Source organism: Convolutriloba macropyga, chromosome 15 (genome assembly GCF_964194025.1).
Source record: "Convolutriloba macropyga chromosome 15, txConMacr16.3, whole genome shotgun sequence".
Classification (NCBI taxonomy): Eukaryota; Metazoa; Xenacoelomorpha; order Acoela; family Convolutidae; genus Convolutriloba; species Convolutriloba macropyga.
This window is the reverse complement of record NC_134482.1, coordinates 44,582,736-44,602,941: the sequence shown is the minus strand read 5'-3', so window position 1 is coordinate 44,602,941 and position 20,206 is coordinate 44,582,736.

The window sequence follows — 20,206 nt, the reverse complement described above, 5'->3', positions numbered from 1 at the left end:
AATGTAAAGAGATAGATTGTAGTCCAACTTCACTTTTTATGAATTTGATCAAACAATTACTATATCTAGTAAACATATCTCTATTCGAATGATATTGAGTACTGTAATGGAATTCAATCAACCGCTCAAGTTTGACTCAGGTCTGAACTTTATAATGATAAATATAAATATTATAAATACTAGTACTAACTAGGTTGCAAAAATAACAACTGGTTGATACAGTTCTCTAGACGAAGAAAATAAAAAGGAGGTTGTTTAGATGAAATTTAACATAATGAAAATGCCAAGAAGCAAGTTTAACTAATCATGATAGCAAAGAATTACTAAATAACCAACAAACAGTGATCGTTCAGATTAAAAAAAAACATTTCTAGATACATTCACTCATCTTAAACCAACTAATTATAAGTAGCTAGTTAGTTATCATGTACTGCTTTCATAACCAAATGATAAAGCTGACTGGTTAAATATTTCTGAAATCTGCTAAATTGCAAAATGACAGTCGAGTTTGAAACTGTTTCCAAAATTAAGATAACTCGAATTAAAAGGCCATTGACTTCAGCTAAGTTGTAATATGTACAATGGTGAATAAATGTTAATAAATATGTCACTTTGAAAGACGCTTCGACTTTTTGAAACTCTCAATTGCAATAATCTGAACCAGTTGGCGATACACATAAACAGACATAAAAACATGTAACAACAAAGGTCTATATATTAGATTTGGGATTATCACGATACGTCATTTTTTGGAGTGAAATATTACATGGAAGACGCCACAGTTATTAGACACAAATGTTGTGGGTATTACAGGAACACGGCTTATTTAGGTAAACTAAGGCATTTTTGTTATCTCTCGATTTTGCACTGGATAAAATTGGGAAGCGCAAAACAGGGGGGGGGGGGGGGGGGGGGGAGGTAGGGACCGTCTTTTCCCTTCTTAAGGAGTGAACAAGAAATTAGGATTTCATCACAAATGCGTATGGAAGCGCTACTACACTGGACTGGCTAAGCCCGGTCACAATTATCTGGGCGGGTGCTAGGTCAGTAGATCGAAAGACAATAGATCGAAAACTAAAAACTGGGACAACTAATATAATTTAGCAAATTGTGTATTTTATATTATCACATTTGATTAAGTTAACATTTATGTGATCAATACTGCTATGCTTTTCAGTGAGCACTTTAAAAATTCTAAAACTAAGTTTAAGTGAAGTTGAATTGAGCGATTTAAAATTAGTGACGCACGAAAACTTCTGCGTTTTAGCCGTGATAAACCTATTTAGTTGTGATAACAGTTATTCTTTTTATAGATTAATTCCAAGTCCTATAAACCGCTCGCTAAGGTATTACCATGGCTCACGAGGCATGGCCAAATACGGTAAAATTCTGCTAACGATTTCGAAGAATAATTTAATTCAGAAAAATGATGAGTTTAATTTTTGACTGCGTACTAAATTTACTGATTTCGATCTCGGGTCTTTTCGATCTAGTGTCCAGGTACTATCTCAGCTATATTGCATTGGGGACTTTGAGTAACACTTCAAATTACTATTTACAATTAAGCCTCCGTCCCCCTCTCTTTCTTAAATTCTACCTCAACTAGTAATAGAACCTTTTCATTGGAAATAATAACTTCAGCAACGCGCTAGCGAAGAAAAATTTTTGGGTAAAATAACATTCATTCCCTCGCCTAAATTTTTATTTCTCCGAGCGCAATGAATTCATGTATTTTGAACAGCATTTTTACCCGTGCAAAAATGGGCTCCCTACAATTGTGTGAACAAAAAAAACCCTCAGCAAAAATAGGGAGGGCAATTTTATTCAAATACCACGATTTGAACAGGGCGAACTGTGGACGGTCTTAAAATAGGTTAGCTGCAAAAATGGGGAAATTAACGCCAACATCTTATTTCAACTCGCGTTCCAATTTATATTTTACACCCGACTAATTTTTCAAATTTTGAGGCCTAAAGTGCAAAAATTGGGTTCTTTCACTGCAGTAGCTTTCAAGTAGATTTAAAAAGAAGAATGCATGTTATCAGAACTATCAAAAAGGAACGGCTTGCTTTGCTTTTAGCCTTTAAAAATCTCAAGTGATAGAACAAATTCACTTAAAAGTTTCCAATAGCTGCTACTAAAAAAGAACAAAGCTATAGAGCCAAAATGCTCAACTATTTCTTTCAAAGAAGATAAAATGAAAGAATTCGACATTTCTTTTTTATGAGCTGCAGAAAAAGTGGCTGTACGCGATATCAAGTTCTGCCGACATTGATGAATTTGCAAAGTGAAAAACTGAAGTTCATATTTTTAAAATCTATAAATGCAAATTTTATAACCATAAGGACAAAGTTTGGCAAAGGATTTACATCATGAAACACTTTATAAACATATGAATAGTTTGGTCCTTATACTGCTATTAAAAAGTGCAAGCCAGCTGAACATGCCGCTTAAATAAAGGACGAAATTACACGGATGAGATGTTTAATGAAATTAAAATGCTTTTCATTTTACCTTAATTCATTTAACAATGCATATACATGGCCTGTATGTTATGCACCGTTATATTGCAACTGATCAACGGGTGTGAATAAAAGAAAACTGCAGACCAACAAGAGTTCCGTCTATTATCCGGGTTGTGGAAGGTAATCCGGAAACAACGGACCTATTATCACCGTAAAAACAAAGCCCACATCCAACGTTCATTGAATGAAAATTTTCATAGAGTCATTCGTTATCGTTACGATAGTCAACAATAATCCATCGAGCCCACAACCTTGCATGCAAAAAATATTAACTTAACATTTAGGGTGCAAATTTTGAGGCATAAGGTGCAAACATATAACCCTGTAGTATGTTCCAATTAGAATTCATATGACGATTATGAGCTATCAAAACTATCAAAAAGGAACGGGAAGGAAACAATTGACACCAGCGAAATAGCCCAAAGAATTGAATCACAAATAACAAAAAGCCGCTCATTTAAAGAGAACTCAAGCAAAACAGCGGTGACATCAAAACTCCATTTCGTTTAAAAAAATTTTTTGACAAAGGAGTCCATCTTATCAAATATTGCAAAATGACATATTTAATTATCTCCTCGCAAAATAATTGACGTCAAAATAATTCTGAGTTATCTCTTCATAAATGTGTTCTCTTTTATATCATTACTTCATGACTAGATTTATTTTGTGTAATCATGTTAAAAGTATTGCCTAGATGTGTTTATTTTTACTCAGTTGCTGTAAATTGATAGGTGTGCTGTAGTCGTTGTTTGATGTATTAATTTTGCTCATTTGTAATTAGCGATGGTTCAGAAAATAGTCCCGTAGGCAGAATATAAGAGGAAACAGTGTGATAGATTGTCTAGGACGTAATATTGAATTAGTAAAGTGTGCTGACACGCAACTTTTTGATAACAGCAAAAATAATTGTTTGGTTGAAAAGACGAACCATTGAAAGAGGGTTACACGAGTAATGAAGGATAGATAAACAAGTTTTTTTAGCAATTATTCGGGAGAATAATAGTGTAGGGAGGAGCGCATAATTCGGAAAATCTTATTTTCAACTTCTAGTGTACCATTGAGATGTGACAAAGGGCATAGTTCTCTTTTCATTTTCCCCATTTCAGTTCGGCAGAAACTACTTGAGAAACTATGTCATAGGTATAGTATGAATTAAACTGCAACAAATCAAGTTCTGAAGTTGACCGACTGATTAGTTGGTAGCGTCAGAAGTCGTACACTGCTTTTGTTCTAGTTTGAATAGCTGTATTAGAAGTCAACGATGAATAAAGAATGCGTACAGGTCAAGTGATTGTTCAATTGAAGTCAACAAACTACGTAAGAAAAGCTGAACGATAGAAGTAGTCCATAGTTGCGAAGTGGACAAATTCTTTTGTTATTGTCCATTTTTGTTCAATGTTGCTTGATAAGTTACTGAGGAGTAGAACCATAGTATTATCACCGAATAATCATAACAGAGCTGTAGCTAAGGAGTTGATCTGGAATGAATTTGTGAAAGTAAAAACATTGCTGAGAGAGAATTGAGGCAATTTAACAAAAAGAGAACACCGGAGAACCGCGATTACATCAGGCGGTCTAATTGAGAGATTTGTTAGATATTTTGCGGTGAATGAGAAAACTATCTATCAAGATCTACCTTGAGTAAATTTGCTAACAAAGATAAAATTGTGAACCATCGTTTATAATAAAAGATCTTGTTGAATTTTGCTTTCTTTCAGTAATCTTTTACGTTTCTTGTTTAATCATTTTATAAGAAAGTTGCTACAGGACCTGGTCCAAGATCAAGAGTTTTGTGGGGCAAGGTAGAGAGAGTAGTGAGAGTTAGAGATGGGTAAATTGCAGAGAAAAGCTGAGCGAGAGCAAGTTAGAATAGGACTGTCAGTGTTAGCAATTGGCTTTCTTGAAGGAGGAAGATTACCAGTTCACAGTACAGAGATCTTAGAACAGGAAATTGGTAAGCTGAAACTTGGCTAGTGGCAGTTTTGAGTGTAAGAAAAGTAGAGAGAACGAAAGTAAGAGAGAGAGAGAGAGAGAGAGAGGGAGAGTGAGACAGTAGCATTCACATGTTTTTTTCAAAGCAACGTGAGCGCCGTGAAAAGTTGGTACAGGTTGAAAGGGAAGATTGTCGAGAACAATTAAGACTAAGGGAGGTCAATTTAGATGTTCCTGTCAAAATTGGAAAGTAGTTACTCCTGAAGGTTTTATGTACTATGTGGACAGCTCATCAGCGACTGATGTCAAAAATGAATCCTGCTTTTTGAGTGATTCTGAATATAAAAGTTCTCAGGATTAAGAAGAGGCGGTCCCCTCTGGGTACAATGAGATGGTTGGATGTTTTCAGAAGACAGGAAACGAGGGCTTCGGAAACCGGGTTTTTGTCTTCAATGGGTGGCCAAAATGATAGGAGATTGATTAGGTCCATCCTCGAAAATTTTGCAGAGTACATCATAGAAGAGACTGGGAAAAACAAAACTGGCGGACGGACGTTTTCATTGCATGGGACCCAAGAAGCAGTGTCGGTGTTGCTAATAGGCTCGGAGAAAATACTTGGAAACAGATGACAAATTGGTTTAGGCAAATGATGGTTGTGCTGGTTTTGCAGTTATTAGGTTGCAGACTACAGGGTTGGTAGAGTCGCAAACAGTTGAATAGTAAACCTCTTCGAGACGGTCAGCGGAGCAGCAACTCGGCTGACACGGAGCAGGACAAGTCCATTCTTTCTGATGAATTGCAGGTGGATCAAACGGGAAACAATTTCTGGGCCAAGGCAGAGAAAAATATGGCTCTAAACGCTATAACACGTGAGGAATGCAAAACCACAGCCTGCAAACTTCATCATGGTGCCAGTGATGAGCAGGTCGAAGTAATATAAAGAAGTTTCGAAGGTTTTGTGTCTTGGGACACGCTGAAGTGCTCTAAGTCACAAATCAGCCACAAAGGTTGATTGGATTGGCAATTCTGATGACTGTATGTCAATGAGAAAACTCGATAGGCTTGATAATCAAAACAGAAAGAAAAGGTTGCTATAAACGGCTAGAGTTGAGTGTTTCGATGAAGTGTTAGAAGAATCCTCAACGGAGAGTACTGAAGATCTAATTGTTGATCATGGTGCAACAAGTTTTCCAAGCCAGTAGAACACGTTGTCTCGCGCTTCAGGCAGTCGATTTAGAGGAAAATTCGAAGTGCTAGGCAGAACTTGTGATGTGCTTGTGGTGTGGGGGCTACACCTGAGAATTTTCCACTTGACAGATTATTGGCGTCAGTTTACAATTTGACAGACACTTCTTAGGTACAATGCGGTAGTCGAGACTGTTATTCCAAATCATTTTCAAGAAATGGGGAGCAGAGAGGGTGCTGGTAAGCGAGTTAATTCGAGATTTAACGTTCAACCGTCGCCTTGTTTGATCTGTGTTGATAAAATTTTAAGTTATTTAGAAATCTTGCTTGTTCTGATGATGGGTATCTTGCAGATTTTTTTGGAAGATGAACAGAGTAGAAGAGTTTCAGCTCAAAGCAGTCAGACCAAGCACGCGGACAACGCAAGGTCAAATTTTAGGATGTTTCTTGGTAGAACCAAATTAGTTGAGGAAAGAGGAGGGTAATCCAGAGGTTAAAGACTACCTTTCTAAACCTCAATACCATCCTTCAGTTCACGACAAAGAGATTTTGACACTTAATTTTTTGTACGCACTGAAAGAATAATGTGTTAATTGGTAAAATAAATGTCAATTGGTTCAAACAATCAGGTCACTGCAGGTAGAGATCAGAGTTTGAGTTCTTCTAGGAGGCTGGATGCGCGGCAGGGGTTGTTCAAAGCAGGCAAAAAAATGGGCTACATGGCGAAGAGAAGCCATTTCCCGCAAATGCCGACGAGAGAAAGACGTTCGAAGTTCAGTGAACGGCGAAGTATGAGCTTTGGGGAAAGGAATACAAAATGGGTACTTATTAAAGCTGGGAAAGGAGAATCGGAGGAAAATAGTCAGAACTGTAATAGCTGAAGGGAAAGGAACTGAAGTGTTGACGAATAGTTGACTATGGGGAGACATTTAGACAATAGACATGTAAACCCTCACCTGATTGCTTGGACTGGGTAGGCAGGGAATTTGGAAGAGTCCATGAGGGAGGTGCCAGTGACGGCAATGCGTGGATGGAGGAAGGAGATCCCAATGATAGGCATATCTCTGTCAGCCAGAGCCAACGTTCAAGGGCCAATGTCACGCATTATGATCTGACTCCTCGACCAACTTCGACAATAGGAGGGAGGAAGTACATTCAAACCTTCAACTCTGGATAAGTGGTTCCCACTAGTTAATTGGGGGCGTAGAATCTACAGCAGAAAGTAGGAGACCACCGAGCAGTCTAATTGGTTGAGTGACGGCATCGACTCTTCTGAAGAGATTGTGGCGTCTGATAGTGTGGCTTGCAATGAGTCGGAAGGAGAGATGTATTAGGCTCAAACTGATGAGGTGGTGAAGAAGAAGACCATCAGACTTGCGGTTAGCAGATTGAAGCTTATCCTTTCACTCAGCGGTGGACGCAAGATGTCAAAAGTTGAAGAGTAAAGTTAATTTTGTTTTAATCAGCATCTTTTCTAGCCAGACTAATATCGTTTTTCCATTTTAAACAGGTTCCTGTGGTCAATCACTGATCCATAGAGTACGTAGTACAGAGTACTTAGTTAGTTCTAATGAGTTGCTATTTGTATGATTGATCGTAACGCAGACAATTCGGAGTATCAAAAGTTTGCTTTAATCTGATTCAAAAGATAGTGTCTGAGAGAGTATCATTACTTGTATACAGGAACTTGTTTTGTTATTAAATATGTCTATTAAGCAGAACAAGATTTCACATAGCTTCATATGTACTAGCCTTGGAAAACTCTAAGATTTGTAAGTTGAAACGAAATAGTTGAGTTTATTGTTAATGGTGTATAATTTAGGTAGGAATTCTGATGGGATGTCCAGGGTAAACGATGGAAGTTTGTTGGTTCAACTAACCAATTCGATGTTGTTCAGAGGTAAAGAAAACAATTCGAGGTTATCTCTTTATATATCTGTTATCTTTTATATCATTACTTCATGGACTAGCTTGTAATTCGTGTAATCATTTTGAGAGCAGTGCTTGGATGTGTTGATTTCTTTTCACCAGCTATAAATTGATAGTTGTGATGTAGTCGTTGTCTGATGCAATAAAATTGTCCATTTGTAATTAGCGATAGATTGTGTCTAGGACTTAATATTGAATTAGCAAAGTGTGCTGGAGACGCAACTCTATGACAACAGGAAAAATGATTGCTCCAGCGACCAAAAGAACCACTGAAAAAGGGCTACAAGCGTGATAAACGATGGAGAAACACAATTTTATTAATTATTCGGGAGCATAATTAGTGGAAAATCTAATTTCCAACTTCTAGAGCGGCAATCTTAACATTGAGATGAGACAAAGGTCATAGTTCTCTTTTCATTTTCACAAATTTAGTTCGGAAGAAACTACTTGAAAAACTATTTCATAGGTGTAGTCTGAAATAAACTGCAACAAATCAAGTTCTGAAGTTGACCGACTGATTAGTTGGTAGCGTCAGCAGTCTGATACTGCTTTTGTTCTAGTTTGAAAAGCTCTATTAGAAGTCAACGATGAAAAACGAAAGCGTACAGGTCAACTGATTGTTTAAATGAAGTCAACAAACCATGTAAGAAAAGCTGAACTATAGTAGTAGTTCCTAGTCGCGACGTGGATAAATTCTTTTGTTATTGTCCATTATTGTACAGTGTTTCCTGATAATTTATTAAAGATTTGAACGATAGTATTACCACAAAAGTACTTAAGTACCTTTACATAGCTGTAGCTTAGGAGTTGATCTGTAATGAATCTGTGAAAGCAAATACACTTTTGAGATAGTTAGGGCACTTTAACAAAAAGAGAACACCGGAGAGCCGCGACTAGACCACGCGGCCTATTTGAAAGATTTGTTAAAGATATTTTGCGGTGACAGAGAAAAGTATCTATCAATTGAGTAAGCTTGCTAACAAAGACAAAATTGTGAATCATCGTTTAAAATAAAAGCTCCTTTTGAATTTTGCTTTCTTTCAGCAATCTTTTACGTTTCTTCTTTAATCATTTGATGTCATTTGATAACATTAATCAATTCATTATTTCGAACTGTTTCCAACAGCCAACGAGAGCAGTGTTGGGACACCAGAGCTCTCCAATATAGGTCTGTAAGCCAACAAACCACCCTTCAATTGGTTAGAGTTTTGAGTAGTACGTCCCCAGCCAGTCAGCCTAAGCAAAGTACAAAAAATCTAGTGGCGCTCCTGGGTGAGCCCTCGAGAGACTTCTTGACAGTTGGAGTGGTCCGAGGGCTTTGGTGGTTTTAGTTGAACGTTAGAGTTTGCGACGTAGTCGAAGAGAGGAGGATTAGACTTGTGCCAATAGGAGGGAAAAAGAAACCAGAGGACGCACTCAAGTTGGAGCTTGACCGAGAGAGAGAGAGAGAGAGAGAGAGAGAGAGAGAGAGCATGAGTGTGGTTGTATGCGAAGCAACTTCTTAGTTGAGTTGGAGCTCGACGGGAGCATTGTTGTCAATTTGCTTTTCTTTAGTTCTGAGTGAGGACAGACTTAGCCAGCAGCAAAGGTTACGTGAGGCTGAGTATTTACGTGAGTTAGAGTAGTGTATTAGCTTTCTTAGTGAGAGAAAGTTGCTACAGGACCTGGGCAAAGATCAAGAGTTTTGTGAGGCAAGGTAGAGAGAGTAGTGAGAGTTAGAGATGGGTAAATTGCAGAGAAAAGCTGAGCGAGAGCAAGTTAGAATAGGACTGTCAGTGTTAGCAATTAGCTCTGTTGAAGGAGGAAGGTTACCAGTTCAGATTACCGAGATCTTAGAACAGGAATTTGTTAAGCTGAAAATTGGCAACTAGAGTGTAAGACAACCAGAGAGAACAAAAGTTAGAGAGAGAGAGAGAGAGGGAGAATGAGACAGTAGCCTTCACATGTTTTGTTTTCTTTCAAATTGGAGGAGCCCGAGTTGAAGTTTGACTCTGAGGGAGAGAGCAGGAGGAAATTTGCAAAGCGGGAAAAATCTTCAACAGCAACCAACAGATGGGTTTCACCGGGAAAGAGTCAGTGAATTTCAAAGGCCTGTACTTGTTGAAGGAAGAGAAGGAGCAACACCAAGCAAGAGAGATTTAGAAATCTCAGGCGTACACGGCAAAGGTAGAACCGAAGAACACAAAGAATAGAATTTTGTAATAGATGAATTTGTGGAGTATGGAGTTATTTCCCATTTCTAGAGCATTTTCCATCGTTGAAATTCCCAAATTGGGAGGGCAAGAAAATGTATTGCCTTGCGGTTATAGACAGACGCCGGAATCGATGCTTTGCCTATTGAGAGGTCGGGCGTCAGGAGAAATATGAGACTTGCCACCCGGTTTTCGGAGATCAGCATCAGGCAGAGTGTCAAGGACTATAGAGGAATACCTTAGTTTCTTCGACAAACGTTTATCGGCAAGAGTTGAAACCGACTTTAATTGAGTACAAGATAGTAGGATGAGCAATAAAGGGTTGGTAAAACCAGCTGACAGACGGAAAAGAAATATAAGTTCGAAAATAAGAGAATAATATGTGTACGAAAACTCAGGCGAAAGTTTTGAGATCAATGAAGTGTGAGTGGAGTTAGTGAATGCAAAATGTTGTACTCAGGATGCAGCAGTGCAGACTTTCAGCAAATTGTAGAGTTACTACATTTAAATGATGTGCATGCAGAGGTGTTGAGATCAATTATGTTAGGGAAGACAAGCGGAGAAAAGTGGCAAAAAGTACAGGCTTGATGAAAAATTCTGATTAATTATGGGCGACTAAAAAAATTAGTAGATCAAAACACTGCGGAACAAGAGATTGAGCAAAACAATTTTCGATGGAGAACAAGCAACGTCAACTCTAGGGGAAGGAGCAAAGATGTAGAAACCAGGTCACGAAATCGGGAAAAGGAACGTGAGCGCCGTGAAAAATTGGCACAGTGTGAAAGGGAAGATTGTCGAGAACAATTAGGACTCAGGGAGGTCAGTATGGATGTTTCTGTCAAAATTGGAAGGTAGTTACTCTTGAAGGTTTTATGTACTATGTGGACAAGGTCATCAGCGACTGATGTCGAAAATGCCTCCTGCTTTTTGAGTCAATCTGTATATGAAAGTTCCGAGGATTAAGACGAGGCGGTCGAGTTTCCCTCTGGGTACAATGAGATGGTTGGATGTTTTCAGAAGACAGGAAACGAGGGCTTCGGAACCCGGGTTTTTGTCTTCGATGGGTGGCCAAACTGATAGGAAGGATATTGATTAGGTCCATGCACGAAAATTTTGCAGAGTACATCATAGAAGAAACTGGGAACGAATAAAACTGGGGGATGGACATTTTCATTGCATAGAACCCATGAGACTACAATTGGTGTCGGTGTTGCTAATAGGCTCGGAGAAAATACTTTGTAAACAGATGACAAATTGGTTTAGGCAAACGATGGTTGTGCTGGTTTTGCAGTTATTAGGTTGCAGCCTACAGGGTTGGTAGAGTCGCAAACAGTTTGGACCATCAGACCTGTGAGTCATCAGACCTTTCAATTCGGCGAACATTCTAGGTAAAGAGTAATTATTTAATTGAGATACAAGCTCAAGTTATAAAGTCGTGCTGCCCCTTCCTCGTGCGAACTGTGAAAGAAATTCTGATGTTTAACTAAATTTCATATAATCACTCCAACCTCCAAATTTTGCGCGGAAGTTTTTGGAATTAAATATATAATTAAATATAAAGTAATCATCACCCCTAAAACTCATTCCGAAGATCGGGGAAAGTTTTGAGTTAAAATTTCAGATGCCAAATCTCTTCGACAAAATCGTTTTACAGTTTGAGGACAAGGAGTTCATAAAGCTACAATAATATTAAGCAAGCCTTGATACCGAGTCGCATGTATACTCTTATTCAAGTTAAAAATTTTTGGCATAGAAAAAAATTCTCACAACTTCTGCAATTTCAGTATAGTAAAAACGCAGCCCACATAATTCAAAAAGCCAGTTAGAAATGAGCTTTGAACAAGTTCGTTCTTTCAGATTTTAAATAAAACGAGTCCGTAAAATCAGTTCTTTAAAAAGAAATGACAATTATTATCATCTTGAATTACTGATCTACGAAAAAAAAAGGTTCTTACAACTCGTGAGTAGAACATTACCGTTTCATCGCCTCCCAATGACAACATGGCTAGCCATCAAGGTCAACGCTTAACGGTTAGCAGTCAATTGTTTACACCTAAGGCAACATTTCAGTGCGTAAAAAGGAAAAAATTCTTCGATTTCAAGTGATATTGAATCAAAAACCCTTTGATAAAATTCAATGGTTCTGACTACTGCTGAAAATAATGACCGACATCACTGGAAAGTTTAATACAAGCATACCAATCGCCAATCACATCAAGTTCTGCAGAACGACTCATAAATAGAAGCAAAAAATCAACAATTCAGCACACCCACTTATATAGACGACAACAAAAACGTTAGTGTAGACAGAATGGACAAAACCAGATCCCCAGAAAGCGGACGGAATTGCGACAGACTGACACGACAAAAAGTAATGAAGTGCCAAGTCTCTTCCATATAAAGGTCTTGCAATTTTAGGACAAAGAGCCCAAGCACATTCTCATCAGCTACATTGATTTTAATCAGCCTTTGATACAAAATCTCCTCTAGACTCATCCAAGTTGGAAAATATTTGCATACTACGCGAAGTCCTTGCAATCTTTAGATCGCAATTGAGAAAACAAAAGGCACCATCACCAAAAACAAAAAACGATTCAGAGCCATATAATGGTGGAAGCAATGATAGAATACAATGATCTCAACTGTGATAATTACATGCTAATGTACAATATGTATTCTATTAATGCTTCGGAAATGATTAAGCTTTTGGGTGAGCTGGCAAATACAAATTTCTCATTAAGAGACTTCGCCTTCTCTTCATGACTCAACTTGTGGCCCTTTTACCGTGACATGGAAAGTTCACATAATTAAATTTGTGTTAGCGGGGCACAGGACTCAATTTGTGAAAATATTGATGCAATCAAGAAACAAAAACCGCATAAGTCAAAACGACAGTCAAATACCGTCATTGAACAAGTTTTCTCTGAGTTTTGAATTAAAACGGGACATTTATTATCGACTCCTGAAAAATTAACAATTATTGATGTCAACGAATCATTGAACAAATACATAAAACTTGGGCGCCGCAACTTAACCATATTTTTGCCGGATGACAAAATGCGTTCTGCTGGATTGCAGAAATTTTTTAACGTCTAAGGCAGCCCTTCAGAGCACAACAAGCGTTGAAAACTAATTGGGTGCCAAAATGAAAATAACTTTGTTAAAAAATGAGCATCAGCAAAACTAAAGAGTCCATCTTTGTTTTGACAACAAAAACAACCAACTTATTTCGAGCGAATTGCCTCAAATAACCGTAGGCAATTGGACCGATTTTAAGTGCTGCAGAAAAAAAGGGATTCAAAAAGGAGGTTTCAAGAGCTTTTTTATTAGTGCTTAGGACACAAGATTAAAATTATTGACAAAACCAGATTTAAGAATCTAAATCGACCAACGTCAGATGAATTTCTCTCCACGACAGGGGGAAATAAATTTAGGGAGTGTACCTTAGACATCTTTTTATGCGCCGGCTCTAACCCGCGATCTCCAGGACTGTAGCCTGACATCTTAACCATTACGCTACAACGGCTATGATACTAAATCGCACACAAACACTTTTTGTCAGCAACAAATTTATTCCGGAGAGATCACACAAAAACTAAGGAGTCAAGCGTAAAACAAGTCAATTGAAGGCAACGAAAGTTCGCAAAAAATGGTGCAAAAATGCTCAAGCAAAAATTTTACATACGAAAGACACATTTTTACAATAATTACTTCAAACTTCATTCGAGAGCAATTATAAAATTTCTGTTGTTCACTTTCCATTCGGCTTTTAATAGAACACTTCCACCAATTGAATTATACCTCTTTAAAAAAACTCTAAATGAGAGCAGTTTAAGACGCAAACATCCAGGAGTTAGGCGTGAAAAATGCACTTGAACAGTGGCCAGATAAAAAACTGGGGGCACATGAAAAAGACCGACAGGACTAAACTATTTGCTACAAACTATGCCACAGAGCAATTTATCAACAAGCATTCACTCCAAAACTCGATCAAACTCTAAATCGTTAACAATTAGTGTCAAATCAATTCTTGGAACAACAGAGAGACTTAAGAGATCGAGCTCATTGATAGCCAAAAAAACATGCCTGATAAATTTCAACATACACCAACTTTGCAAACATTCTACAGCGTCATATTTACAGTAAAACAAAAACGTATCATTAAAGCGTAGCTGAAACTGTGATATTAATAGAGCCAGGCGCGATACAGCAATAAAGCTTATTAATGCCAAATTGAGACTACCCATAAAAGTTCTTTTCCCCCGACAAATCCATAGGTCTGAGCAGTATCACACTTGTTAAGCGTCGGGTTATAATTCAATTTACTAAAATCGTATGAGCCAAATAACAATGACGTATGTAGATGTCGCACATAAATACAATACAGTCTTCATGGAAAATGCAACACATCTGATTTTTAGGCCAAGAAAAATTTAAATTCGATGAAAAAATTGGGGGAAAAACAGCTGCAAAGAATATATAATTACTACTACCATTGCACTTTCGCGATAAACTCAAAAATGAAACGTCCACTAGAACAAAAAAGGCCAACTTCCTATGAACAACATTGAGGTAACATAAGGAAGTATGGTCAATAGAAAGCAGTGAGCATGAAAATTTGGTATCATTTTCAGAGTTCTCAGGGTTTCATTACTCCATTGCCATTTTTCCATTTAGAACAAAGATAATTTGCTCAATTAATTGGAGATATTATTGGGGACCAAAGAGAACTTACTCGGCTGATGAGATATTTTTCAAGATAATTGCTTCGGTACTTCAATGTCATGGACTCTTTTTATGCGCAGTAAATTGTTCGCAGGCTGCGATTCATTAAAAAAATTTCAAAGTACAAAATCATCTACAATTATGTGAAAAACTTCCCAGAACTGATATCAGAACCCTCCATAATCTCTGCTTATTTACGACTGACACCATTTTAATAGCCTATGAATAGGTCTCACAATTTTGTTAAAAAAATATTTTTGATCACAATGAATGCGGAAACTGAAAATTGCTCTCAGATAACCGAAACAGTCCACTAATAATACATTTCTATAGGCAACTGTCGGCACTCTTCGTTTGTTTTTATTCTGAATTCACAGAATTATAATATCGAAGATCGGTAATCTGCTTCCTCAAATGACGCTCTTCCACCCTCAAGTTGCAAAATTGATACCTAATCGAAGGGTTTTAAAATGCAGGAGCCAGTCGTACAAAAAAATGTACCTACTGGAATTGCTCATATATTGGAAAAACTTTTTTTAATATGCCAAATTTTGTTGTAAACCAAACTGCTATATGAACTCAAACTCCAAAAAAACAAATGGAAAAAAGAATTTGAAAACTGGTAAAGGGCGATACAGAAAAATTAAAAAACGCAGGCCTCATTTGGACAACCAGTTTTACGTACGTTAGAAAAGCAGCTCTTAACATTTCTGGAATGAAACATTTTAATTTTAGCTATGACTCCTAATTGTTGACTGAGCAAAATTTATACCAGAATCATAAGTTATCATAATGCTGTCTTTCCATGAGACTAAAAAATTAAATAATTTCTAACTCGAAAAAAACTTAATGTAAAGTAAAAGCGATGGCAGAAGCAGTTAGAAAACAAAGACAAAGTAATCAAACTTCAACACTCTCAAAAAACAAACAAAAACATCTGAATTTAACCAGATAACTGCGCCAAAAAATTGTAAATAAAAATAAACTATCGTGCTCTGGTTGTTAAACTGGAAACAAAGCCTGCAAATCTTATTAGCAACATATTATTGCTTAAGCGCATCCTCAGTTTAACAAAACAATTGCAATTTGGTTCCTTTTTCCAATCAGAAAAGAGAAAAAAGTCGGCATCTTTAAGTAGTTAAAGGCTAAACTTTTCTTCGAAATGAAATAGTTTTCAGAAAAATCTGCATTTTGTGAATATTATCAGAACCAATGAAACGATTCTTACCAGAAACTACTTCAAAAATTCCAAAGAAAGCAACTATTGAGTTTGAGAGTCCAGACAGCGTGAAAAAGCAACATGTGGGCAATTTCCGAGTCTTAATTTTGCTCAAGAAATCAAATATCTGATGTTTTCAGGGAAAAACCTTTTCAAGGTTACCATTCTTGTTAACTGCAGAATTTTCCAAGAAACATGACCAAATTTCGAAAATCAATATTATATTTATAAATTTGCTCAATGTCCTAAAAACCAGATAATTCACGTCAAGCATCATAAAACAACTAACCATCAGAATAACAGGTAAACAGACGCCAAAAATAACAAATTCTTTATAAGCAAAATTTTAAAAAATTGGAAAAATTATTGAAGCTGATGTCTTGCAAACAGACTTAGTAGTTATAAATTCTAAACATGAACACACTCGAGGCGTAAATAGTTCTAAGGGCTCCTAAAAGTCAAAAGCAAAAAAATCAACAACTCAAAAAAACTACCAACAGATATACCTAAAAAGGAATTAAAAATTCTTGCTCGCCCATGATCTCTAGGAAATGCGAAAAACACCAATTGTAGAACTATTTAACAAAGAAACTCAAAATGGAAAAACATCAAACGCCACACTACTTTAGCTTAAAAAACTTCAAAACCACTTAACCTTGAATTCAGACCTTCCCAGCTACTTCAGAACACTTAGCAACTTCAAACCTACAAAAGACAGCTTCTGGTCCAAAATGCATTTTAATGTCGCCAGTGCTTTACCTGTTCATCCAATTTCGAAAGCTAAAAGTCATAGAAAATATGTGAGCATATCGCCTACACAAGAGAATTAAAATACAATCCAAATTCTTCGGATTGGAAAAAATATACTGATAAGACGACAGACACTTAAAAAATTGATCTCGATATACATCGATGCGATTCATCATTAGCCATCAAAAACTCTTGCTCTCGCTTCAATTTAAAATAATGACCTATAAAACAAGCTAAATCAGCTCAATTTGAGTGAAACCTCATCTATAAACTCAGGTAATTAAAACGAGCAAAAAAATTAACGGAAAGCAAAAGTCAGGTTGCCTTGATAAGTGTTGGCAAAAAGCTTTCGTGAATTGAGAAAAGACTATATTACGCAAAAATCCTTTGAATAGCGTCGAAGTAACTTTTTGATCGGGTCCCAGAAATGATTTAAAATGTGGAACCAAATGAGTGCACGGAATGACGTCTCGCATTAAAAAATTAACCTTAGAGTACTCATTGAAATGAACCCAACGTTATTCACGCCAAAAAGCGATTTCGTTTGAATAATCTCTCAACAAACAAGACAAAATTGTCAAGATTCAACTTTTTTCAATTGAATGAAGAAATTTTACAACAGAATGAAGAAAAATTGGTCACAAAACAGCAACTAAATTCAAAGCCGTAGCAACCTTCCATCCACTGTTTCCTTCATTCTTAATTATCTCGAAATTTTCAGAATGCAAGAGACAAAGATTTAGAACTAATTTCTGCGTTGTCCCATTTGCAAGGAAAACAATAGGGACAACTCAATATCATACATAAACCGACTTGCTCTCGAACAATAGCAGCAAACACAATTTTATGGGTGCAGAAACCCTCCCACAGGGGTTCGAAAACACGCCATCTTCTGGATGGCAGTCACTATGCTACTATCCCTGTAATATGCCGAAGCTCAGAATCGCTTTTATTGAAGACAGAATTAATTTCTAAAAAAGAGAAACTCATATCAAGCAAAAATTAAAAAGTCAAGAGTAGAAAAAGTCACCTGTAAACAAGTGCGGCATTGAACAAAAGCGCAAAAAATGTCAGGCAAATTTTGTTCGAAAAAGACACGCAATTTTAAAACAATTGCTACAAACTTCGTTCGAGAGAAGATAAAAATCTTCAAACGTAGCCGACAGGATCCCAAAATTAGCTGCAAAGAATGTAGCTGCGAAAACATTACACCGAAATTATCATTAAGCGTCAGACCACAAAGAGAATACATACCCAGCGGATTGCCGAAAAAAGACGCAATCGATTCCCATAACCCCGATTGAGATTGAAAGAAGAGAAAAATAGAAAAACTCGATTGATGTAAAAAAAACTTGATTTCATGCAAAATATTGATTTCATTTTGTTGTTAGACATACCCGTTGCTTAATGAGAGGATACAGTGGCTAGTATTGATACCAATAAACATTAGAGATGGTATATGTAACTTAAGAGCTTACAAACTAAAAAGTAGCGGGCATCTAATTTCGGGCTTCAAGGGTTGACCCGTTTCTAATGTTGATTTCGTATTTTTTATGAATCGTTCATTTTGCATTGCTTTGCAGACCAACTGCTGTTTAAAAGCAATTTGAGCAGAATAATGAAGCCAGCCTGAAGAAGTCACAAAGATTCCACACAAAATGTCTAAAAAGCGGTAAAACGAGGCGAAGCAAAACAAATTTTTGCATTGTGCCATATGCACGGAAACAAAAAAGAAAACAGCACAGACAACTCAAAACCGAACATAAACCGACCTGTGCAGCAACAGTAATTTCTAAATAAGAGCAATTCATATCAAGCAAAAAATAGGAAGTCCCGCGTAAAAAGTCACTTGCAAGCGAAGTGCGTTCTTGAACAAAAGCTCGAAAATTGTCAAGCAAACTTTGTTCAAAAAGAAACACTTTTACAACAATTGCTGCAAACTTTGAGAGCAAATAAAAATATTAAAACGTAGCCGACCGACTACCAAAGTTAGCTGCAGAGTATGTAGCTTCAAAAAAATTACAGCGAAATTATCCTGTCACTTAATTCATTCCAATGGATAAACCTGCTCAATGGTGACATTCATTACACGTTCACAGTAAATTTAACAAAAAGAAAATTTCAGAGTTCCAAAGTCATTTAGGTAAGGAGGGTAAGCCACGAATGACGATTCGAACGTTCATACAATTGAGGAAAAACAGTGATACATGACGTCACGCCCGAATAACCTTTGAGAGAAAACAGTCACTGAACAGAACTGGCTTTATATGCTGTTGCGAGAGAACAAATAGAATTAAAAAAATTGAGCGTCAGACGGCAAGGAAAAAACAATCCAAGCGGAAAATAGCCGCCATTGATTCCCATAACCCCGATTAGGATTGAAAGAAGAGAAAAAAGAAAACTTATTGATGTAAGATAACTTTTTTGAAGCGCAAAATATTGATTTCATTTTGTTGTAGATTGTAAATGTAACTCACGAGAAAAAACTTAAAAGTCGCAGGCATCTAAATTTGGGCTTTCAGGGTTAACCCGTTTCTAATTTGATTTCGTATTTTTTCAAGTTCAGAAGTCATTTAGGTAAATTAGGTGAGCCACGAATGACTATTTGAATATTACTACAATTGAGGCAAAACAGTGATACATGAAGTGACGCACAAATAACATTTATGAGAAAACGGTCACTGAACAGAACTCGCTTTTTATGCTGTTGCGAGGGAACAAATGGGAAGCAAAAAATAAGCGTTAGACGGCAAAGAAAAAAAAACATGCCCACCAGATTGCCGGAAAATAGCCCCCATTGATACCATAACCTTGAAAAACTCATATATGAAAGAAAACTTTTTTGAAGTGCAAAATATTGATTTCAATTGGTTCTTAGACATACTCGTTAGCTAATGAGAGGATAGAGGGTCTCTTGAAGGGTTTATCCCGTTTCTACTTTTGATTTCGTATTTTCTATGACTCGTTCGTAGATTACTTTGCAAACCAACTGCTATTTAAAAGCACTTTGAGCTGAATGTTTCAATCTTCAGTTTGAGAGCGCAAATTGAAACTAGCCTGAAGTCACAAAGATTTTACGCAAATTGTCAAAAAAGCGGTAAAATGAGGTACAGCGCAACAAATTTTTATCCGACGAAGTAAAAAAAATAAGACTCCGGAACCGACTCCAAGTAGATCTTCACCCTAGCTAGCTAACCAAAATGTGCCTCGTTTTTGGTGATTTTGAAATAGAAATGTACACAAACAGTAAGAACGTGAAAAAACGGATCTTTTCCGTTTGCGCCCCCAGATTAGTGGGTGCATATTTTTTGCAATCCCCGGACTTACGTGCCAAATTTTTAAATAATGATTTTAACTGTTATCACACGTGCTATGAAACTGGGCGTGCATAACGTTCTGGTGTCACAAACTAGAATGATAAAAACAAATCTCGAAAAACATAAAAAATCTGATTGAATTTCGTCACAAGTTGCGATGCCAAAACTAATGGCAAATTTTTTGCAGAAGAAAACGTCTTCATTCAAATAAAGAATACAAATAGAAAAAAAATTGCAAAACGGTACAAGCAGAAAACCGAGAAACAGAAAAGAAACGAAGTTTTTTTGTTTCCCAAAAATTTTACAAAATTCTGCTTCCCCTCAACTACTCTAAAAAACCCTCAAAAGCTTTCTCTGGTTAATCAGTGACCCACCCATTTTCTTCAAAGAACACAACTCACAATCAATATTAATCAAATTAAGAGATCACTA